The following is a 20992-nucleotide window of genomic DNA, read 5'->3' as shown; positions in this document are numbered from 1 at the left end:
GATTTCTCCATTGAATCTGAATGAGATCCTTGCTGGGTAGAGTAATCTTGGCTGTAGATTCTTCCCTTTCATCACTTTTAATATATTATGCCACTCCCTTCTGGCTTGTAGAGTTTCTGCTGAGAAATTAGCTGTTAACCTTATGGGAATTCCTTTGTACATTATTTGTCATTTTTCCCGTGTTATTTTTAATTATTTTTGTCTTTAATTTTTGTCAATTTGATTACTATGTGTCTGGGCATGTTTCTCCTTGGGTTTATCCTGCCTGGAACTCTCTGCCCTCCTGAACTTGTGTGGCTATTTCCTTTTCCATGTTATGGAAGTTTTCCACTATAATCTCTTCAAATATTTTCTTGGGTCCTTTCTCTCTCTCTTCTCCTTCTGGGATCCCTATAATGTGAATATTGCTGCATTTAATGTTGTCCCAGAGGTCTCTTAGGCAGTCTTCATTTCGTTTTATTCTTTTTTTTTAATTCTGTTCCTCAGCAGTGAATTCCACTTTTCTGTCTTCCAGGTCACTTATCTGTTCTTCTGCATCAGTTACTCTGCTATTGATTCCTTCTAGTGTATTTTTCATTTCAGTTATTGTATTGTTCATCTCTGTTTGTTTGTTCTTTAATTCTTCTAGGTGTTTGTTCTTTAATTCTTCTAGGTTTTTGTTAAACATTTCTTGCATCTTCTGGATCTTTACCTCCATTCTTTTTCTGATATCCTGGATCATGTTCACTATCATTATTATGAATACTTTTTCTGGAAGGTTTCCTATCTCCACTACATTTAGTTGTTTATCTGGGGTTTCATCTTGTTCCTTCATCTGGTACATAGCCCTCTGCCTTTTCATTTTGTCTATCTTTCTGTGAATGTGGTTTTTGTTCTGCAGGCTGCAGGACTGTAGCTCTTCTTGCTTCTCTATAACTTATTTTCTTAAAGTTTTAAACCTACTATATTTTATATAACATAACTGCCCAATAAATATTCACTGTTACTGATATTCATTTAAATGACTTATTTAAACAGTGCTGAAAAATAAAGAAATGTTTCAGAATAAGAAGTAGACAATACATGAAAGAACTCTTCAGGCGTCTCTGCCTTTCTAGACTCAATCATTGCCTTCCTGGCCTGTAACATGTAGTAGATTCATCTTGCCTAACTAGAGTCTCCCAGTCCTGCCTTCATTTGGCCAGATTTACCCTGCTGGTATGTTTCAGGTCTCTTCCAGTTTCCGAACGAGTTACTGGCATCTTTAAAATAGTAATGTGAAGTTATGTGTGTCTTGAACTGGAAAGATAAGACTTCTGGAGGATATTTAAGTAAATTCGATTTATGCCCTGCCTCTTGAACTCCAAACAACTCTAAATTTACATCTTATTTGGCAGGACTGTAATTACAGGGGAAAGTCCGCTTTCAAAGGCATTGCTCTTAGAAATATACATCTAGTCACTTAAGTAATGACTTGCCTTGAGAAAGTACGAAGTGCTGAGCTCTCCTTGAACCACACTGACAATTTCTCTCAGCAGTGACCTGAAGACAATGATGTGCACTCTGAAAGAGGACTGCCATGATTTTTAATCTGCCTGGCTTTCTGATCAGGCAAAATATAAATCATTTAATCAGCTCCCAACTGAGCATCAGGTATAACTAGTATAAATTTTCCTTCATAAAAGTTTCATCAAAGCTGGGGATGGCTGCACTGCCTTATCTTTTACTAGAGAAATTACAGCCTGCAAAGATTGGCTGGTCATCATACATGATTTATGGGCTTAGGGGGGATGGCCTTCATGCAGAGGAGTTCAAGTGTAAATGGCCTCTGCAGTTACTTCCGTCTTTCCCTTAAAATAATGCTTTGCTTCATTTACTGCAAAGGAAATGCCAACTAACAACCATTTTCATTTTTTTTTTTTTTGTTTCCTGAAAACACTCTCACTTCCATCAGTTTCCAGCTAGAAACAGAATTGCCAGATACAATCTTCAGTATGGTAATTGTTTCTTATAAGCTAACACTTCTGTATGAAGAGCTAGAAGAATAAAAAGAATCATAAAGCTCCACCTAGTTTCATACTGATATTTATAAAATGAATATTATTAAATTAGATGTCTTGCTATTGGCTATTTTATATTTCTGATAAAACATCTGTGGGACTGTAAGATGGAAAATACTTCCAACTAAATGAAGGAAATGTAGATTCAAAAAGTTTCTTAATAATATCACTAACTCACTTTTCTCTTTTGCTTTTGTGATAGTAAAACTGGCACCACTCAGGTGGAAAAATTCATCTTAGTATCATAAACACTATTCACAACGAGAGGGGACAGTGAGAAACTACTGATGGAAAGACTAAATAGTCCTAATCATGAAATGTTTGTAAGGCAAGTGATATATCTCTCAAGTACTGGTCACATCGAGAACTAAGACATAAATCAGTGCTAACAAGTAAACAGGTAAATTAATTTTGGGGAATCTAATTTGCAGGAGGCTTACAATACTCATAATGTATTTCAACTTAAAAGCCCCATCATTTCATACTTTTAAATCAATAAGTATCTGAATTGATTTACACTCCAATTCCATGTAGTTTAATTTAATGTGTTTTTGCTGAATTATAGTAAAACTTAAAGTGGGGCAAATAGGTACAAAAATTTGATTCAAAAATTTTAAATTCAGTTGAAAAGACTGGGGATAAGGTAAACGTTAAACAGTATATGTCCCAAGAAGTAAGATTTATATATTCTGAAAACTATCAGCACACAATCAATTAAAACTCCTTAACACAAATGAATATAAAGTGTCTGAAGTATCATGGCCACAGATGAGCTGTCTCACAAGGACAATCATTCTAGCTGATAATAGAGTCTTTTCTATTCCATGGAAAAATGGAATAACAGGCTTATTGCACATGTGTCAAAGAGAAAAAAAGTAATTTTTATTATTATGATGTTAAACAAATAAAATTTCTCTTAAAACCAAAAACAAGGCAAATGCTAATCCAAGAATCCTCAGAAAGTCAATCATAATCAACTTCTCAGTCACAAAATCCAATCAGTTGCACAGTAGATGCTGCTTTCACATCCTGTGTACCATAACTCGACCCCTGAAATGTCATTAAGTCTTAAAGAAAGTAGAATTCTGGAAGCTTCCAAGGGCAACTTTATCCCCAGGTCTCAAGCATGAATAACGACCTTATTGAGGATTCCATAATCCACAAAACTCAGATTCCAACATTCCTCCACAAGTCCTTTTGCAGTTTTCACCAACTTTAGTGTACAGAGGAGTTACCCAGGGGTTATTCCAAATCTTCCTAGATTTGAGTTTTTTACCAGAAATTTGAGTCAGTTGGCCTGGCACCTGGCTTTCTCCATCATCACACAACTCTTTGAAGAAACCTGATGGAGATTTGCTGCTGCTGTTGTTAAGTCGATATAAACACTATACTGAAAAAACCTTTTTAAATAAAATAAAGGATCCTCAGGTAATGTGATATATTCTAGATGCTCATTCTTGTTCACTAGGTGAATGAGACAGTAAAAACTGATTTGAAGAAGAAAATGTATAACTTCTGATCCCTGGTGTGCCTGGCCATAGCAAATGAGAAATAAAGAAATCCAGGACTATAAAAACAATGGATGTCAAAACCAGTTTGAGCTTGATTTATGTTTCTGTTTCAGGAGGATAAAACAACACTTTTCATTGAGAGTGATGTTATTGGGCTACTGGTCTTATTTAACCTGAAGTTTACTGTCCATCATCTTCATTCTTCACTGTACACTTGTAAGCTTACATGTGACAGCTCCAAGGAACTGTCATTTCTCAGAAGCTCTGGGCCGTTACTGGTCAGTGCTTCCCCCTTCCCCTCAAGTGAAATGTTTCACCATCTAGCCAGCTGTATAGTCCAGAAATCTCTAATTTCGTAGAGAGTACCTTCAATTTCTTAAATTCTTAAATTTCTTAAATGCATGAATTAATGAAAGAAAGTCTGTTCATAGTCCTGTCATTCCTCCCCATATTTTATCCATTGACGAGCTACTTTGATTTTTGCCGCTAAATACTTTTCCACTTCTTGAAAATTATCAAACTCAAACTCCATCATCTTAGAGCTGTGTTCATTTGCATAGCCACAAATCAAATCATGAAACAAAAAAAATGACCCCTTGATGACCCCTTTCCCCATTTAAACTTCTTGGTGGCTTCACATTGCTATTAGAATTAGAACAAAACTCCTTCACATGTACATATAGCCTTTTACAGTTTGGTCCCTACCTCTCTCTTCACCTGAATCTCTTATCTTGATTTCATTTACCCTACTGTCACTGGGTTTGTGCCAGGTTGTTCTGCTGAGTCTTCCTTGCTCACTGTGCTCCCTCATGCACCCTCCTTCCATAGGGCATTTGCATATCCTGTTTCCTTTCTCTGTGATGTCCTTTCCACTCAGAATCACATGAATGCTTATGCATCCTTCATATGTCAGCTCAAACATAACTTCCCAGAGGAAGGTTTTCTGCCAATCCCCCTGAGATCAAATCAGAAGCATACATGCATCCCAATGTTCCTTGCAGTGCTGTTTACAATAGCCAAGACATGGAAACAACCTAAATGTCCATCGACAGAAGAATGGATAAAGAAGGTGTGGTACATATATACGGTGATATATTACTCAGCCTTTAAAAAGAATGAAATAATGCCATTTGCAGCAACATGGAAGGACCTAGAGATTTTCATACTGAGTGAAGTAAGTCAGACAAAGGCAAATATCGTATGATACCACTTATATGTGGAATCTAAAAAAAAAATCATACAAATGAACTTATTTACAAAACAGAAACAGACTCACAGACTTAGAGAACAAACTTATGGTTACCAGTGGGGAAGGGGGATAGTTGGGGAGTTTGGGATTGACATGTACACACTGCTATATTAAAAATGGATAACCAACAAGGACCTGCTATATAGCACAGGGTACTCTGCTCAATAGTCTGTAACAACCTAATTGGGAAAAGAATTTGGAAAAGAATAGATACATTTATATGTATAACTGAATCACTTTGTTGTATACCTGAAACTAATCAACTAATCACTGTACTCCAATATAAAATAAAAAGTTAAAAAAAAAAAGTGAAAGGGAAGAAAATAAAATGAATATGGAAAGTAAAAAATATATATATTATAGGAAGACAAAAACCACAAAGCTTTCCTTTATAACTTGGCACAGGTGAATTTTCCATATTTTAATGATTACTTGACTAAAAATTATTTCTTCTATAACAAAATTCATTTAATTTACTTTAGTATTCCTAGCTTTCAGCACAATAAAAGGCACATAGTATTTCTTGAATGCATGAATGAATGAAGATATATGTTCATATCTAGAAAATTAAAATTATGTGACTCCAATGACAGAAACTGAAGTAAATTCAAACTGGTGATTGAAATGATATAGGAAAAAATCATTATGGCAGCATCATTCTCAAAATTTTCATCCTTAGATGCTTTTACACTCAAATATTATTGAGGCTTATGTTTGTATGGGTTATATTGCAGAAACTCACCATGTTAGACATTAAAACTGAGAATTAAAATATATATTTATTTATAAACTCATTCAAAATTACTATAAAATAAACCCAGTACATGTTAACATCATATATATTTCCCAAATAAAACAACCAGTAAGAGAAATGGCTTTGTTTTACATTGATATAATCTTTTTATTATTTGACTTAATAAAGGACAGCCATATTCTCAGATATGCTTCCACTGCAATATCACACATCATGTAGCATCTAGAAAACTGCACTTGTAAGAAAATGAGAGTGAAAAAGTAAAGAGAATTTTATAACGTATTATGAAAATAATTTTGATCTTGCTGACCCCATGAAAAAGCATGTTAGGTACCCACACCCCCCACCAGGGATTCCTACTTTGAGAACCACCAATATACTTTATTCTCCAAACTGAGAGACTTTTGAAAACAAAAGACTGTACTATAAATATTTATGCTAGAATATCAAGCATAAACATGGCTTATCATTAATATGTGTTAATAAATGGTTATAGAAATATGCTAATTAAAATATCTTATACAGTTTTCCCTCAGTATCTGCAGGGAATTAGTTCTAGGACCCACTGGGATACCAAAATTCATGGATGCTCAAGTCCCATAGTTGCCCCTGTATCCATGGGTTCCACATCTGCAGATTCAACCAACCGCAGATCATGTATTAAGTTTGTAATCTGTGGTTGGTTGAATCTGCAGATGTGGAACCCAGGCCTTCCAATATGGAGGGTCAACTGTATCTTTATTTTTAAAAATTGGTATATAAGTGGACCCGCACAGTTCAAACCTGTGTTGTTCAAGGGTCACCTGTAATTCAAAACAAATATAAATCATATAGCATGGAAAATTTTACTACACGACTGTAAAATTTTTTTTTTTACGCTTTTAGATACACTTTTGTGTACTCACAGAGTTAACATTGTGCCTTATATACGATAGGTTTTTCAGGGATATTTAATGAACAAATGAATTAGTTACTGTGTAAAGGAACAACTAAATAATTCTGACTGCGTGTTTCCCAGCCCTTAGAGTCTGTTTTGAAATGGACAGAGGAGGGTGAATTAATACTGTTGCAGTGATTCTACCATATTATTCCCTACTTCCTCGAAGTCACAACTTTTCAGGCTATTTACTACAAAACTATAAAGGTAGAATCTATGAAGCGGAATACAAAGTCTCTTATATGGTCTGATTGGAGAGCCACAGAGCCTTTAATCTTGTAAAATTATTCCCAACTCTAGCTGTCCTTGAAATATATTGACCACAGTTGCTAAAAATTATCATTCTTCCTTCTCTATTGCCAATTTTTAAATGTACGTGTGCTTGGGAGAAATACCACATCCCTCATTTAAGAGCAAAGTAGCCACTCAACACTAACCTTATATTCAAGTCCTTAAGATTTCCCTAGAAATTGTTCAAACACACACACACACACACACACACACACACACACACACACACGGCACAAACCACTTACAAAAGGATATTTAATCCTTTATTTAATCAAGACAGAAAACTTCCTGAGTTTGAGACGGCCTTAGATATCTTCTCTTCCACAGAGATAACCTTAAACATGAAAGCATTCTTGGGTGCAATATAGATTCAGGATAATAAGAAATATTGAGGACAGAGGCAGGTGATTTAGTAAGTTTATAAGAACTAGCTCAACAAATATATGGAATCTTCTTAGAGAAAGTTTAATGATTAAGATTTAAGATTAATGATATAATTTTAAATACTTTATAAAATATTTTTCTTATATCTTTAAAAAAAACACTACTTTAATACTTTTACAGCCAAAAGTCAATGGAAAGAAAAGGCAAATAATCTCTTCTAATTACTGTTTTGAATGTATTATTAATTGTTGCTATAATAAAAACACTAAAAACTGAAACTGATATAGAAAAACATAATTTTTAAATGATTTACTTTTGATTTCATACTGCTGAAAATGATTTATTAATGCTCTTTCTACATGTTAATTAGGCATGTTAATATTCCTTTTGCTACAAGGGATTCAAATATACAAAAAAGCTAGATTTGAATATAAGTGATATGACAGAAGCACACAAATAACTAAAATATAAGGCAATGATCCAAAGTTTTGGTGGTCTCCAGAGAAAGGGGATATTACTTTTGGTTTTGATCATCTAGGGAAAAGAAACAGATTTAAGCCTTTGTTGGGTACATATGAGATAAATTCTTCTCTTGAAAATGAAATGAACCTGGTAAAAGAATTATCCTCAGAACAGCCCCTGAATACAAAGTGAGTGGAGGGCTGGCTTCTACTGGGAGGATAGAGAATCAAGGTTAGTTTTCAGTTGTATTGTTAGGAAATAGAGGTAGAAACATGGCTGATAGTAATTTAAAAAAAAATTACAACAAGGAAAGATGGTAATGGAAGGTGAAAGCATAAGAAAAGAGATCACAGAGATGTTGATGGTCAAGATAATTGAAAGACAGGAGGAGCAAGGAAGGTATTAAGCTTCTAGATCCGTTTGTGAATATAATGTATGGGCGGTAACTGCATTAGGTTGAATAGGTAGCCAGAATTTCAGCTTAGAATATAAGCTGTAAAAATGTAGAAGAGGGAGAGATATGTCTTATTCATGTTTATATCTCCAGGAACTTAGCAAGTGCTTGAGAAATGGCTATCGATTGAGGACTGAATGTACAGTGTGTAGTCCTTGGCTCAAGCTGGGTAGATGTGGATCTAAGCCTGTGAAAGAGAACTTGGAGATAGACCACAGGGGTCTTGCCTGTCCAGACAAATTACACTTTACTAGATTTCAATACAGTGTCATAAAATATTTTTGAAAAGTGAATTAACTATTTAAAGAAATACTTTAGGATTTTCATAGCAAGTTACATTCAGGACACATGGGAGCAAGAGATTTCAAGCTATAGGTATCATTTCTAGGAGGGAAAACCACTCATCTGCAGAAAAAACACAAGGAAGGAACTAGAGAAATGAAATTTACTGATTTTTTTTAACATCAGGCACTACATTACACACATTGGATACATTTTCTGATTTCCTTTTTTCTAGAATATTTTCATGCACATTTTTATATGAGAAATCTGAGGTTCAGACATTTTAAATAATAAAAATTACATACAGAGAGAGAAGATACGATTTAACCTTTACTTTAAAGCACATACTATTCCTGCTATAACAAAAGTTACATTCTGGGAAGCAACTACTTCAAAGCTGATTAGGAGACCTTATGGAAGATCAAAAGTTTGAACATCAGGGGACTTCCCTGGCAGTCCAGCAGTTAAGGCTCTGCACTTCCAAGGCAGTGGGCACAGGTTCAATCCCTGGTTGGGGAACTAAGATGCCACATGCTGTGTGATGCTGTGTGGCATGGCCAAAAAAAAAAAGTTTGAACATCAGTGATGGAGATTAAGAATGTCATGAATTCTTGGCTACACTTCCCACAGAGATGTGGAGTCTACTTTTTCCCTCCCCTGGAATCTGTGCTGTGACTCTTTTTGACCCATAGGATGTGACAGAAATGATACTGCCTATCATCCAAGGCAAGGTTATAAGCCTTGGAGCTTTTGGAAAGCTCACTCTGGGGGAAGCCAGCCACCATGTAAAAAATCTGACTCTCCTGAGAGTACCATGCTTTAGGAATCCCAAGTCACTTAGAGAGACCCTGCAGAATGAGATGCCATGTGAGGAGAGAGCAAGGATCCAGACATGGGAGTGAAGAAGCATGCTCGCAAGTGGATCCTCCAGCCCCAGCCACCCCAGCTGATGACGTGAGGATCACCATGCTGAGTACTTCAACTCCTGACCCACCAAACTGTGATCAAAATAAAATGGTTGGTTTGAGCTGTTATGCTTTAGGGTAAACTGTTGAGTAGTAATAGGTAATTGGAAGAGCCAGAGATGGCAAAAGTCACAATACTGCCATTGATTATTTTTAAAATGATAAATCAAATGATGTTGAAGATGCTTGTAAACATTGAGTATTACATAAATAACCTAATGATTAATGATATGTTAAATCAGATTATTCCAATATAGTAACATCACACACACACACACACACACACACACACACACACACACACACACTAAGCAAGCCAAAAAAAATGAGAAAAAAGTAGCAGGTGAAAATGAAATGTGAGGAGAGAGGGAAATTCTAGTAGTCAGCACTGATCTGTCAAATCGGACTCAATCTGATATTTGCAGAGCTTTACCTCAAAGGGTTATTTTAAAAATCCTCCTTACCTCTGTGGGAATTCTTTAGCCCCAGTGACCCACCTTCAGTGCCCTACCCCACAGCTAGGTCAGTTAAAATCAATTCTCAGTTAAAAATCAACGAACAAGGAAAGACTTAAAGGAAAGGAGAGAAAGATTTGACAAGGGCTTTATTGAAACCTCTCTGCACTTTACACATTTTGGGCCTAGAAATGTAATAAGCATTTGCTAGTCATGCTGGGAAAAGCTACTTTCTCTCCTCTCAGCTAGACCCAAAGAATGAGGCAACAATGCTTTGTCTAAAAATCTCCTTTTTCAAAGAAACTAATACTAGACTGTAAACTAAGAAAGGTGCTGTGCTTTCAGGAAGCATTTCACCAAACTCATTGATTGTTTCCTGCCCATAGATAATCCTGAGTAAGTATGCTCATTGATTTATGTCAGTTCTAAAAGGCCCAATTCTCCTGAATTATTCTAGTGCATTTCAAGCCAACAAATTCTAATTCATTTCTTTAACCTATGGACTTCCTAAGAAATTATCAGTCATTTCAATAGGATTTTTCAAATGTATAAAACGTATTTTTAAATGCTCATGTCTTTGTTAAATATTTCATGTTTCAAAATGATCTGTTGATGGGCACCATGGAACTTTAAGTAGAGTTAAATATATGTGCGCTTAGCTCATATATTGTGTTCTGTCAAAGACCTTTAGTGTCTCTGACAGCACTTAACGATTTGATCTGGGCATTTGTTTCTATGTTGTCTACAGTGGTGACACTCAATCAGCATAAGATTCTAGTAGCCATTTGACTTTAGATAATAACAGGTGTAAATCATTATTGCTGCACAGGGTGAGAAATGTAGGGTTCTTCTTTAAATTAGCATGATGACTCTTATTTTCCTTTTTTAAAGTTTATCATAAATACCAGCAATTGACAGGTCCTGCTTTTCCACAGATTTCCCACAGCAAATATTGAAATATGATGACACATAAAACACTTCTAGAGGTGATATGGCGCAATATTTCTAGCAGAACAACTTTCACAATTCTTCACTTCTGCCTCCCTCTGTATGTTAAACGTAAATCAATTTATCTCGTTAAAAGATTTCAAATTCACAGGCTCAGGCTGCTCGAAAAAGAAATAATTTCATTACCTATGCCAAACCAAGAAAATTAGGCAAAGATAAGACAAAATCTCAGGCTGATTTGTTTATCCATATATACCCTGTACTTTGATAGTATTTGGCCATAATGAATGCCCATAAATAGTTGTTCAATTAGTTAAAAATTAGGTAGACATTTAAATTGTCCCCAAATGATTAAGGCAAAATAATATATATATATAACGTATTATATGTATTTTACATATATAACTTATTTACAAAACAGAAATAGACCCACAGACACAGCAAATAAACTTATGGTTACCAAAGCATAAAGGGAGGTTACCAAATGGTAAAGGGATAAATTAGGAGGTTGGGATTAACATATACACACCACTATGTATGAAATAGGTAAACAACAAGGACCTAGTATATAGCACAGGGAACTATACTCAATATTTTGTACTAACTTATAAGGAAAAAGAATCTGAAAAAGAAGATATATTTGTCTGAGTCACTGTGCTGTACACCTGAAACTAACATGACATTGTAAACCAACTATACTTCAATTAAAAGAAAAAGGAGTAGATCATTGGAAAAACATTCAAAAGTTCTGTATGCGCCCCTCCCAAATTTCATTCTCTTTCCCTTCAGTGTCTCAGAGGACATCATATCTAAGCTTGCTGTTCTTTTAGTAGTTTTACCACATGTATTTGTATCTCTCATCAAAAGACTGCTTTGTTTGGCCTGCTTTTGACCTTTATGTAATTGGAACTGTCAAGTATATGTTCTTCAGGAACTTTTTACAATTTTCTCTATTGTGTTTTTAGATTCATTATGATCACTCATTTTTGCTTCTCTGTGGTACTCCATTGTATATGAACATAACACAGTTTATATGTCCTGTCTTCTGCTCATGGTATTTCCTTATTTCTGTTTTTATTTACTTATAAACAGTTCTGTTAGAAACACTCTTTAATATGTTTCTGTTTCCTGGTATGCGTGTATGATAGTTTCTCAAGAGTATATATGCAAGTACATTTAAAGGGTATATTGCTAGACGTAGAGTTGTTGGTTACACATTGTGCATATCTTTCCCTTTTCCTGAAAATGCCATAATGTTTTCCACAATGGTTATATAAATATACATTCTTAACATTAGTGTGTAAAATTTCCAGCTGCTGACATTCCCGCAAACATTTGATATTCTACTACTATTTCAAGTAAAGTACTTTTTTAAAGCTATTAAGCTAGTTTTGAGGGACTACGAAAACTAAAATGTCAGGCTTTTCTTTCTAAAAAGGTAAAAAATAGCCAATTGACAATAAAAAGTGCCTCTACATAGTTTTCTTGAATTATCAAAAGCAATTATTCTCAATCCATATATAGTCAAATATCATTTAATAGCCAAGCATGTAATATATTCATTCAGAGGCCAAGTTGTCTTTTTAGGCCTTCATTACAGAAGATTTACCATTTATCAAAGCAAACTAATGAACAATTCAAAAGTCTTCAACAATAATATATAGTTATTTCTAAGGCAGGCAAGGCAAGGATTTCATATTGCAACATTTAGCCGGTGGAATATTTGAATTGTGATATGTTATATAAGGATAGGATTCTGTGTTCTAGTGAGTCTGAGTTTAATTTGGCTCCAATGTACTCATTACTGTACATCATTTTAGTTTTTATTAAGTTAATGTACGTTTTGAATATCCAAAAGGAGCATCTCATATTTAGTGCTTTCCAAACGTTTTAGGCCACAGAACCCTTTGGCTTATAGTGTCCCATAAAACATAGTTTTGGAATTGTGGTCACATAATATTTGTATAAACTTCTTAACGAAAGCACAAAAATGCAAAATTGTGCCTTATGTTGTACCATTCTGTGAAGTCTATATCCCATTCTTTGATGAGATTTTTTTTAAACATCTTTATTGGAGTATAATTGCTTTGCAATGGTGTGTTAGTTTCTGCTTTATAACAAAGTGAATCAATTATATACATACACATGTTCCCATATCTCTTCCCGCTTGAGTCCGCCTCCCTCCTACCCTCCCTATCCCACCCCTCTAGGTGGTCACAAAGCACCAAGCTGATCTCCCTGTGCTATGTGGCTGCTTCCCACTAGCTATCTATTTTACATTTGGTAGTGTATATATGTCCATGCCACTCTCTCTCTTTGTTACAGCTTATACTTCCCCCTACCCATATCCTCAAGTCCGTTCTCTAGTAGGTCTGTGTCTTTATTCCCATCTTACCCCTAGGTTCTTCATGTACTTTCTTTTTTTTTTTTTCTTAGCTGCCATATATATGTGTTAGCATACAGTATTTGTTTTTCTCTTTCTGACTTCCTTCACTCTGTATGACAGACTCTAGGTCCATCCACCTCACTACAAATATCTCAATTTCGTTCCTTTTTATGGCAGAGTAATATTCCATTCTATATATGTGACAAATCTTCTTTATCCATTCATCTGTTGATGGACACTTAGGTTGCTTCCATGTCCTGGCTATTGTAAATAGAGCTGCAATGAACATTTTGGTACATGACTCTTTTTTTTTTTTTTTTTTTGATGTTGGGGGTAGGAGTTTTTATTAATTAATTAATTTATTTTTGCTGTGTTGGGTCTTTGCTTCTGTGCGAGGGCCCTCTCCAGTTGTGGCAAGCAGGGGCCACCCCTCCTCGCAGTGCGCAGGCCTCTCACTATTGCGGCCTCTCCCACTGCGGAGCACAGGCTCCAGATGTGCAGGCTCAGCAGCTGTGGCTCACGGGCTCAGCCGCTCCGTGGCATGTGGGATCCTCCCAGACCAGGGCCCGAACCCGTGTCCCCTGCATTAGCAGGCAGACTCTCAACCGCTGCGCCACCAGGGAAGCCCCATGACTCTTTTTGAATTGTGGTTTTCTCAGGGTATATGCCCAGTACTGGGATTGCTGGGTCATATGGTAGTTCTATTTGTAGTTTTTTAAGGAACCTCCATACTGTTCTCCATAGTGGCTGTACCAATTCACATTCCCACCAGCAGTGCAAGAGGGATCCCTTTTCTCCACACCCTCTTCAGCTTTTATTGTTTCTAAATTTTTTGATGATGGCCATTCTGACTGGTGTGAGATGATATCTCATTGTAGTTTTGATTTGCATTTCTCTAATGATTAATGATGTTGAGCATTCTTTCATGTGTTTGTTGGCAATCTGTATGTCTTCTTTGGAGAAATGTCTATTTAGGTCTTCTGCCCATGTTTGGATTGGGTTGTTTTTTTGTTATTGAGCTGCATGAGCTGCTTGTAAATCTTGGAGATTAATCCTCTGTCAGTTGCTTCATTTGCAAATATTTTATCCCATTCTGAGAGTTGTCTTTTTGTCTTGTTTATGCTTTCCTTTGCTGTGCAAAAGCTTTGAAGTTCCATTAGGTCCCATTTGTTTATTTTTGTTTTATTTCCATTTCTCTAGGAGGTGGGGCAAAAAGGATTTTGCTGTGATTTATGTCATAGACTGTTCTGCCTATGTTTTCCACTAAGAGTTTGATAGTGTCTGGCCTTACATTTAGGTCTTTAATCAGTTCTGAGTTTATTTTTGTGTATGGTGTTAGGGAGTGTTCTAATTTTATAGTTTCACATGTACCTGTCCAGTTTTTACAGCACCACTTATTGAAGATGCTGTCTTTTCTCCACTGTATATTCTTGCCTCCGTTATCAAAATAAGGTGACCATAAGTGCATGGGTTTATCTCTGGGCTTTCTATCCTGTTCCATTGATCTATCTTTCTGTTTTTGTGCCAGTACCATATTGTCTTTATTACTGTAGCTTTGTAGTATAGTCTGAAGTCAGGGAGCCTGATTACTCCAGCTCTGTTTGTCATTCTCAAGATTGCTTTGGCTATTCGGGGTCTTTTGTGTTTCCATAAAAATTGTTAAAATTTTTGTTCTAGTTCTCTGAAAAATGCCACTGGTAGTTTGATAGGGATTGCATTGAATCTGTAGATTGCTTTGGGTAGTAGAGTCATTTTCACAATGTTGATTCTTCCAATCCAAGAACATGGTATATCTCTCCATCTATTTGTATCATCTTTAATTTCTTTCATCAGTGTCTTACAATTTTCTGCACACAGGTCTTTTGTCTCCTTAGGTAGGTTTATTCCTAGATATTTTATTCTTTTTGTTGCAATGGTAAATGGGAGTGTTTTCTTAATTTCACTTTCAGATTTTTCATCATTAGTGTATAGGAATGCCAGAGATTTCTGTGCATTAATTGTGTACCCTGCTACTTTACCAAATTCATTGATTAGCTCTAGTAGTTTTCTGGTAGCATCTTTAGGATTCTCTATGTATAGTATCATGTCGTCTGCAAACAGTGACAGCTTTACTTCTTCTTTTCCGATTTGGATTCCTTTTATTTCTTTTTTGTCTCTGATTGCTGTGGCTAAAACTTCCAAAACTGTGTTGAATAAGAATGGTGAGAGTGGGCAACCTTGTCTTGTTCCGGATCTTAGTGGAAGTAGTTTCAGTTTTTCACCATTGAGAATGATGTTGGCTCTGGGTTTTTCATATATGGCCTTTATTATGTTGAGGAAAGTTCCCTCTTGCCTACTTTCTGAAGGGTTTTTATCATAAATGGGTGTTGAATTTTGTCGAAAGCTTTCTCTGCATGTACTGAGATGATCATATGGTTTTTCTCCTCCAATTTGATAATATGGTGTATCACGTCAATTGATTTGCATATACTGAAGAATCCTTGGATTTCTGGAATACACCCCACTTGATCATGGTGTATGATCCTTTTAATGTGCTGTTGGATTCTGTTTGCTAGTATTTTGTTGAGGATCTTTGCATCTATGTTCATCAGTGATACTGGTCTATAGTTTTCTTTCTTTGTGACATCTTTTTCTGGTTTTGATATCAGGGTGATGGTGGCCTTGTAGAATGGGTTTGGGAGTATTCCTCCCTCTGCTATATTTTGGAAGAGTTTGAGAAGGATAGGTGTTAGCTCTTCTCTAAGTGTTTGACAGAATTCGCTGTGAAGCCATTTGGTCCTGGGCTTTTGTTTATTGGAAGATTTTAAATCACAGTTTCAATTTCAGTGCTTGTGATTGGTCTGTTCATATTTTCTATTTCTTCCTCTTATAGTCTCTGCAGGTTGTGCATTTCTAAGAATTTGTCCATTTCTTCCAGGTTGTCCATTTTATAGACATAGAGTTGTTCGTAGTTATCTCTCATGATTCTTTGTATTTCTGCAGTGTCATTTGTTATTTCTCCTTTTTCATTTCTAATTCTATTGATTTGAGTCTTCTCCCTTTTTTTTTTGATGAGTCTGGTTAATGGTTTATCAATTTTTTTTATCTTCTCAAAGAACCAGCGTTTAGTTTTATTGATCTTTGCTATCGTTTTCTTCATGTCTTTTTCATTTATTTCTGATCTGATCTTTATCATTTCTTTCCCTCTGCTAACTTTGGGGTCTTTTTGTTGTTCTTTCTCTAATTGCTTTAGGTGCTAGGTTAGGTTGTTTATTTGAGATGTTTCCTGTTTCTTAAGGTAGGATTTTATTGCTATGAACTTCCCTCTTAGAACTTCTTTTGCTGCATCCCATAGGTGTTGGGTTGTCCTGTCTCCATTGTCATTTGTTTCTAGGTATTTTTTTATTTCCTCTTTGATTTCTTCAGTGATCACTTGGTTATTAAGTAGTGTATTGTTTAGCCTCCACATGTTTGTATTTTTTACAGATCTTTTCATGTAATTGATATCTAGTCTCATAGCATTGTGGTTGGAAAAGATACTTGATACAATTTCAATTTTCTTAAATTTACCAAGGCTTGATTTGTGACCCCGGATATGATCTATCCTGGAGAATGTTCCATGAGCACTTGAGAAGAAAGTGTATTCTGTTGTTTTGGGATGGAATGTCCTATAAATATCCATTAAGTCCATCTTGTTTAATGTATAATTTAAAGCTTGTGTTTCCTTATTTATTTTCATTTTGGATGATCTGTCCATTGCTGAAAGTGGGGTGTTAAAGTTTCTTACAATGAGTGTGTTACTGTTAATTTTTATGGCTGTTAGTATTTGCCTTATGTATTAAGGTGCTCCTATGTTGGGTGCATAACTATTTACAATTGTTATATCTTCTTCTTGGATTGATCCCTTGATCATTATGTAGTGTCCTTCTTTGTGTCTTGTAATAGTCTTTATTTTAAAGTCTATTTTGTCTGATATGAGAATTGCTACTCCAGCTTTCTTTTGATTTCCATTTACATGGAATATCTTTTTGCATACCCTCACTTTCAGTCTATATGTGTCCCTAGGTCTGAAGTGGGTCTCTTGTAGACAGCATATATATGGGTCTTGTTTTTGTATCCATTCAGCCAATCTGTGTCTTTTGGTGGGAGCATTTAATCCATTTACATTTAACGTAATTATAGATAGGTATGTTCCTATTCCCATTTTCTTAACTGTTTTGGGCTTGTTATTGTTGGTCTTTTCCTTCCCTTGTGTTTCTTGCCTAGAGAAGTTCCTTTAGCATTTGTTGTAAAGCTGGTTTGGTGGTGCTGAACTCTCTCAGCTTTTGCTTGTCTGTAAAGGTTTTAATTTCTCCTCATATCTGAATGAGATCCTTGCTGGGTAGAGTAATCTTGGTTGTAGGTTTTTCTCCTTCATCACTTTAAATATGTCCTGCCACTCCCTTCTGACTTGCAGAGTTTCTGCTGAAAGATCAGCTGTTAACATTATGTGGACTCTCTTGTGTATTATCGGTTGTTTTTCCCTTGCTGCTTTTAATGTTTTCTTTGTATTTAATTTTTGATAGTTTGATTAATATGTGTCTTGGCATGTTTCTCCTTGGATTTATCCTGTATGGGACACTCTGTGCTTCCTGGACTTGATTAACTATTTACTTTCCCATATTAGGGAAGTTTTCAACTATAATGTCTTCAAATATTTTCTCAGTCCCTTTCTTTTTCTCTTCTTCTTCTGGGACCCCTATAATTCGAATGTTGGTGTGTTTAATGTTGTCCCAGAGGTCTCTGAGAGTGTCCTCAGTTCTTTTCATTCTTTTTTCTTTTTTCTGCTCTGCCGTAGTTATTTCCACTATTTTATCTTCCAGGTCACTTATCCGTTCTTCTGCCTCAGTTATTCTGATATTGATTCTTTCTAGAGAATTTTTAATTTCATTTATTGTGCTGTTCTTTGTTACTTGTTTCATCTTTAGTTCTTCTAGGTTCTTGTTAAGTATATCTTGCATTTTCTCTATTCTATTTCCAAGATTTTGGATCATCTTTATGATCATTATTCTGAATTCTTTTTCAGGTAGACTGCCTGTTTCCTCTTCATTTGTTAGGCCTGGTGGGTTTTTACCTTACTCCTTCATCTGCTGTGTGTTTTTCTGTCTTCTCATTTTGCTTATCTTACTGTGTTTGGAGTCTCCTTTTTGCAGGCTGCCGGTTTGTAGTTCCCGTTGTTTTTGGTGTCTGTCCCTAGTGGTTAAGGTTGGTTCAGTGGGTTGTGTAGGCTTCCTGGTGGAGGGGACTAGTGCCTATGTTCTGGTGGATGAGGCTGGATCTTGTCTTGATGGTGGGCAGATCCACATCTGGTGGTGTGTTTTGGGGTGTCTGTGGCCTTATTATGATTTTAGGCAGCCTCTCTGGTAATGGGTGGGCCTGGGTTCCTGTCTTGCTAGCTGTTTGGCATAGGGTGTCCAGCACTGTAGCTTGCTGGTCATGGAGTGAAGCTGGGTGTTGGTGTTGAGATGGAGATCTCTGGGAGATTTTCACTGTTTGATATTACATGGAGCTGGGAGGTTTCTTGTGGACCAGTGTCCTGAAGTTGGCTATCCCACCTCAGAGGCACAGCACTGACTCCTGGCTGGAGCACCAAGAGCCTTTCATCCATACGGCTCAGAATAAAAGGGAGAAAATATAGAAAGAAAGAGGATAAAATAAAGTAAGATAAAATAAAATAAAGTTATTAAAATAAAAAAATAATTATTAAGAAAAGATTTTTAAAAAAGTAAAACAAACAAAAAAAATGGACAGACAGAACCCTAGGACAAATGGTGACAGCAAAGCTATACAGACAAAATCTAACACAGAAGCATACACATACACACTCACAAAAAGAGGAAAAGGGGAAAAAAAAGTATCTTGCTCCCAAAGTCCACCTCCTCGATTTGGGATGATTTGTTGTCTATTCAGGTATTCCACAGATGCAGGGTACATCAAGTTTATTGTGGAGCTTTAATCCGCTGCTCTTGGGGCTGCTGGGCAAGATTTCCCTTTCTCTTCTTTGTTCGCACAGCTCCCAGGGTTCAGCTTTGGATTTGGCCCCGCCTCTGTGGTAGGTCGCCTGAGGGCGTCTGTTCTTCGCTCAGACTGGAAGAGGTTAAAGGAGCAGGTGATTCGGGGGCTTTGGGTCACTCAGGCGGGGCAGAGTGGGGGAGGGAGGGATACAGATGCGGGGTGAGCCTGCGGCGGAAGAGGCCTGCATGATGTTGCAGCAGCCTGAGGTGCACTGTGCGTTCTCCCGGGGAAGTTGTCCCTAAATCACGGGACGCTGTCAGTGGTGGGCTGCACAGGCTCCCGGGAGGGGTGGTGTGGATAATGACCTCTGTTTGCACACAGGCTTCTTGGTGGTGGCAGCAGCAGCCTTAGCGTCTCATGCCCGCCTCTGGGGTCCAAACTGATAGCCGCGGCTCACACCTGTTTCTGGAGCTCCTTTAAACGGCACTCTTAATCCCCTCTCCTTGTGCACCAGGAAACAAAGAGGGAAGGGAAAGTCTCTTGCCTCTTTGGCAGGTTCAGACTTTTTCCCAGACTCCCTCCCGGCTAACTGTGGTGCACTAACCCCTTCAGGCTGTGTTCATGCCGCCAACCCCAGTCCTCTCCCTGGGATCCAACCTCTGAAGCCTGAGCCTCAACTCCCAGCCCCGCCCACCCCAGCGGGTGAGCAGACAAGCCTCTAGGGCTGGTGAGTGCTGGTCGGCACCGATCCTCTGTGTGGGAATCTCTCCGCTTTGCCTTCCACACTCCGATCGCTGTGCTCTCCTCCGCGGCTCCGAAGCTTTCCCCCTCCGCCACCCGCAGTCTCTGCCCGTGAAGGGGCTTCCTAGTGTGTGGAAACCTTTCCTCCTTCACAGTTCCCTCCCACTGGTGCAGGTCCTCCCTACTCTTTGTCTGTGTTTTTTCTTTTTTCTTTTGCCCTACCCAGGTACGTGGGGAGTTTCTTGCCTTTTGGGAGGTCTGAGGTCTTCTGCCAGCGTTCAGTAGGTGTTCTGTAGTAGTTGTTCCATGTGTAAATGTATTTCTGATGTATCTGTGGGGAGGAAGGTGATCTCTGTGTCTTAGTCTTCTGCCATCTTCTCCGACACCTCTGATGAGATTTTTAAAATGTAAATCATACATTACTTCAGGGAATGTGAACTTATCTAGCTTTTCCAAAAGGCAAAGTGATGATCTTTATAAAACCTTTGGATAGTTTTAGTTCGACATTATATTTTTAGTCTATAATACTTGTGAACAATGTTTTGGACCTTGTATTTTTCAGCACTAGAAATTATCCTTATAAAATAATAAAAGATTTATTTAAATACATGCCCAAAGATGATAAAATTAGAAACAACTTAAATTTACAACAATAAACCAGGCTTAGTTACAATAGGATATACTGATAAGCTAGAAAACATGTAATCTGTAAAAATTCTACTCAAAAAAAATCCAAAATTATTTAATAACATCAGGAAATATTTATAAAATACAAGATTCAGTTGAAATATGAGTACTTTAAACCACACATGCATATATTAAAATGGAAATAAAAGTAGAAAGAACACAAAATCTAAATAGTGGTAATCACTAAATGGTGGAATTTTGATTAATTTTAATTTATTTATGAAATTTTGCATTTTTCCCAAGTGATTTACACTTAATGAGTACTGTTTTATCAGTAAGAAGAGGTAATCAAATATTACTAAATTTAAGAATAGCCTTTGAAATCCATCACTAAAACCAATGAACAATAAAAAAATGCTCTCAGCAATTTTTTAAAAGTGAAACTTTTTAGTTTGATGTAGTCCCTTTTGTTTATTTTTGCTTTTGTTTCCTTTGCCTATGGAGTCAGATCTAAAAAAAATATTGCTAAGACTG

Source organism: Phocoena phocoena, chromosome 5, assembly GCF_963924675.1.
Source record: "Phocoena phocoena chromosome 5, mPhoPho1.1, whole genome shotgun sequence".
NCBI lineage: Eukaryota > Metazoa > Chordata > Mammalia > Artiodactyla > Phocoenidae > Phocoena > Phocoena phocoena.
The sequence above is the reverse complement of the archived record's forward strand: the minus strand, read 5'-3'. Positions refer to the sequence as shown.